Below are 4,870 nucleotides of genomic sequence, written 5' to 3'. Positions count from 1 at the left end.
TTCATCCATTCCCCCAACTTCCTCCCATCTGGCAACCACTAGTTAGTTCTCTGTATCTTTGAGACTGTTTCTGTTTTGTTTTATTTGTTCATTTGTTTTGTTTTTTGGATTCCACAGATCAGTGAAAACATACAGTATTTGTCTTTCTCTGTCTGACTTAAAGACTCCACCAAAAAACTATTAAAATAAAAGAGTCAGTAAAGTTGCAGGATACAAAATTATTATACAGAAATCTGTTGTGTTTCTATACACTAATAACAAGCTATCAGAAAGAGGAAGCAATAAAACAATCCCATTTATAATCACATCAAAAAAATACTTAGGAATAAATTTAACCTAGGAAGTAAAGAACCTATACTCTGAAGACCATAAGACACTGATAAAAGAAATTTAAGAAAACATAAATAAATAGAAAGATATACTGTGCTCATCGATCAAAAGATTTAATATTTTTAAAATGTCCAGACTACCCAAAGCAAATCTACAGATTCAGTGCAATCCCTATCAAAACACCAAAGAATCTTTTCACAGAACTAGAACAAATCTTAAAATTTGTATGGAGAGAAACAAGACCTGGAGTAGCCAAAGCAATCTTGAGAAAGAAAAACAAAGCTGAAGGTATCATGCACCTTGACTTCAGACTATACTACAAAGCTACAGTAATCATAATAGTACGGTACTGGCACAAAAAAAGACACATAGATCAGTGGAACAAAACAGAGAGCCCACAAATAAACCCACACATATATGGTCAATTAACCTATGCCAAAGGAGGCAAGAATATACAATGGGGAAAGATAGTCCCTTCAATAAGTGGTGCTGGGAAAATTTGACAGCTACATGTAAATAAATGAAACTAAACTACTTTCTCACACCATATACAAAAATAAACTCAAAATGGATTAAAGACTTAGATGTAAGACCTGAAACCATAAAACTCCTAGAAAAAAAAATAGGTAGTACTCTCTTTGACATCAGTCTTAGCCATATTTTTTTATATGTTTTCTTGGACAAGAAAAACAGAAGCAAAAATAAACAACTGGGACTGCGTCAAACTGAAAAGCTTTTCACAGAAAAGGAAACCATCAGCCAAATGAAAATGCAATCTACTGAATGGGAGAATATATTTTCAAAGGATTTATCCAATAAAGGGTTAATGTTCAATTTATAAAAAGAATTCATACAAATCAATATAAAAAAATCGAATTTAAAAATGAACAGAGGACCTGAATAGGAATTTTTCCAAAGAAGACATAAAGATGGTCAACAAGCCCATTAAAAGAGGGTCAACATCACTAATTACCAGAGAAATGCAAATCAAAACTCCAATGAGTTATTATCTCATGTGTCATCAACTGCTATCATCAAAAGACAAGAAATAACAAGTGTTGGCAAGAATGTGTAGAAAGGAGTTCCCTCATGTATTGTGGGTGGGAATGTAATTTGGTGTAGCCACTATGGAAAACAGTATGAAGTTTCCTCAAAAAATTAAAAATAAAACTGCCATATGATCCAGAATTATTATATTTTTCTTGATAATATTTTTTTTCAGTGTTTTGAACTATTTCGTGGACAGTCATCTTACTAGGTACTGGGGATTAAGTAGTGAACCAGATATTCACATTGAGGCTACATTTCAGTATGAGATATACTCACTAAACAACTAATTACCTAATTACTTATTTAATTGTAAACTCAACTAGTAGATGGAACAAAGAGAGTTACCAAAATGATCTAGAAATGGTGACTATAATAAAGCTTATTTGAGAAATAGATTTTGAAGACAAACTCCAAAGGATAAAAAGGAATTATTAGTGAAAGAAACAGTAGCAGTACATTGTTCAAACAAAGGTAACAAACATGTGCAAATGTCATAAGATGATAAAAGAAGAATGGTGCATTTGAGAAATACAAAGACTACTGGATTGGCTGCAGTAGAGAAAACAAAGGGGTGAGTGTCTCAGGTTGAGAATGGTGTGCAGGGACCACATCTCTCAGAACCTTAAAGGCCATGTGAAATTCTCAATATTTTTCTGAACAATGGCAGATATTGAGTGGACTTAAACAAGAGAGAAATGTTATGTCCAGCTTCAATATGAAGAATGAATGGGGAAGGAACAAGAATGGTTATAGTGGGACTGGTTAAGAGAGTATTGCTATGGTAAAGCAAGAGATGATGGTGGCTTAGAATAGAGTCAAGACAGTAAGGAGAGAAGAAGATAGGTTAAAGAGATACTTAAGAGACAATTAAAAGGATTAATCGCTTTAATGAATATAAAGAGTAAGAGAACAAAGTATTGGGGATGCCTTTTAGAACTCTGGGATTGTCAAACAAGGTAGATGCTGGTGACACTGACTGTGACGGAAGAGAACCAAGTTTTAGATATATTTAATTGTATTGGTCTATTAAAAATCAAAAGGATGATATATATCTAGAACTAAGAATTGGAGTTTCAAGAAGTGATATATGCATGGGAGTCATCAGCATGTGAATGGTCAATTAAACTATGTGATGGATGGGACAGCTTATCTCAAGAAAGGATATTCTGAGAGAAAAGGGCTAAACTAAGAGCCTATGGAATTGCAGTACTTACAGTTTAGATATACAAAGAGAAACTGGCAAAGAAACCTGATAAATAATGACCAGAGACAGACGAGGAAAACTAGGGGATTATAAGACAAGCCAAGAAGAACCAGAACAAAGCAATAAAATGCTTCTTATTGAACAAATCTAGGAAAAAAAAAAGAGGAAAACATAAGTACTGAAAATCAGAAATGTTAAGCAGGGGTTAACACAAAATTTTTAAAAAAAGAACATTTATAGATTCATAAGAAATTATTTTGCTTACCTCTGTGCAAAATAATTTTTAAAAACCTGGAAAAATAAGCAATTTTCCAGAAAAAAATATAATTTACCAAAACCAACTCTTGAAGAGAACATCATTTAAAAAGACCAAACCATAAAAGAAATAAAAACTTTTGTCAAGCATCTGTCAAGCATCTACTAGTCTAAGATTATTTTCCACAGGAAGGTCTACAAAACCAAAAAGAACAGAATTCCAGTTCTATTTAAAATGTTACAGAACATAAAACAAAGAGGAAACCTTCAAAGTTCTAAAAAATAAGGACAACATTGGCACCAAAACTCATACTAAAATATACCAAAAGGAAATTAGAGATAAATTTCAGATGTGAATATTAATTGAAAACTTTCACATAAAATATTATCAAACAGGATCCAGAGATATATATTATGATTGTTTTGATCTTTATTCTTGTAATGCAAAGGTGATCTAATATTAGGAAAATTATTATCAAAGTTCATAATATTAAAATATATTGGGAGAACAATTATAATCATCACCAAAGATCCTAAAAAGGCATTTCACAAAATTAAATATCTTCTTTGATAGAATATAATTAATATGCTAGGGATAGGTATATATTTTCTTAAAAATGGAAAATATTTTTATTTCTGTCCAAGAGCCATCTAAGCAAACACCCAGTATGCTGCTTTCTGAGGATACATGAGATTCTTTTAAGTCAAGAACATGAAAAGGAAGTCCACTATCAATATTTAACAATTTTATAACCAACATAATCAGAAAATAGAGAAAAAATAAGAGCTATGAACTTTGAAAGTAGGACTTAAAACCATCCCTATTTGCAAATGATATGACTGGAGAATAATACATTGTGGGGAGCCCAGTATACTCACAAATATCAGTAAAATAAATAAGAGCATTCAGCAAGTTAGCAAGATAAACAATATAATTAAAGTAAATGCTTTCATATATACAAACAACTGTTTAGAAGTTATGATTGAAGAAAAGACAAACTTTCTAGCATCATGAAAAAGTACTAAATACTAATAAACTCAATAAACTTATACCAGTAGTGATAAAATTGCCCATTAAATAAATGGTTTTGGTGCAAAAATAGAGTCAGATACACACTAGGATCAATTTCAAATGGTTCAAACATTTAAATGTAAAGAAATGATTTTATAAAAGCTACCAGGAGAAAAAAAGAGAAAGAGAGAGAGAATTATTTTACAATCTCAATGGGGAAAAGGTCTTTCTGTGATTCAAAATTTAGAATCCATAAAAGAAATTATCAACAACAAAAAACACCTCTACATGGCAAAAAACAGCATACTGAACATCAAAGGATAAATGATAAACTGGGAAAAACATGTACAAGTCACATCACAACTGATTTCCATAAGTTATAAAGAATTCCAAAAAAATAAACAGGAAAATAGACAAAGGAGATGAATAGAGTTTTTAATGAGAAAATTTAAAATCTGCAAATGGCTCTTAAACATATGAAAACACACTGATTTCATTCACAGTAACAGTCAAAATACAAGTAAACAGAGTGCTTACTTCTCTAGCACATACAACAAGAATTGAAGTGATCCAGGAAAATTATCATAGTTCCTGTGCAAGGATGACATGCAAATGCGTGAAGCATCCCATATTAAAACAAACAGAGATGCTATTTGTAAGCATCAGTTTGACAAAACTTCAAGAGTTTTAAAACACACTTGTTTTAAAATGTTTAAAACTCTCATTCATTGCTCATGAAAGTATAAATTGGTACATTCTCTATGGAGGGCAATTTTGAAGTATCTACCAAAAATTATAAGGCATACACCCTGTGAGCAACCAATTCCACTTCTAGGATTGTTTCTTACACATACGTTCATATACATAGAAAATGATGTATACACAAAGTTATTAATTGTGGCCTAGATTGTAATAGAAAAGTTTATAAAGAAGCTAATCCATCCATAAATCCATGTATTTAATCTATACTCTTAAATACATTACAGTATATCCACACAGTGTAATAGGATACACTGTAC

General features: G+C 31.3%; 1 non-coding gene across 1 annotated transcript; it reads left to right on the top strand.

The window, feature by feature from the left end:
- The first annotated feature begins 4,380 nt into the window (after positions 1–4,380).
- On the top strand, positions 4,381–4,487 carry LOC137760338 (U6 spliceosomal RNA). Its single transcript, XR_011073294.1, has one exon. It is a non-coding gene; the product is annotated as a U6 spliceosomal RNA (small nuclear RNA).
- The last annotated feature ends 383 nt before the right edge of the window (positions 4,488–4,870 follow it).

This window comes from Eschrichtius robustus, chromosome 2 (genome assembly GCF_028021215.1).
Source record: "Eschrichtius robustus isolate mEscRob2 chromosome 2, mEscRob2.pri, whole genome shotgun sequence".
In the NCBI taxonomy this organism is placed as follows: domain Eukaryota; kingdom Metazoa; phylum Chordata; class Mammalia; order Artiodactyla; family Eschrichtiidae; genus Eschrichtius; species Eschrichtius robustus.
The sequence above is the reverse complement of the archived record's forward strand: the minus strand, read 5'-3'. Positions and strand labels throughout refer to the sequence as shown.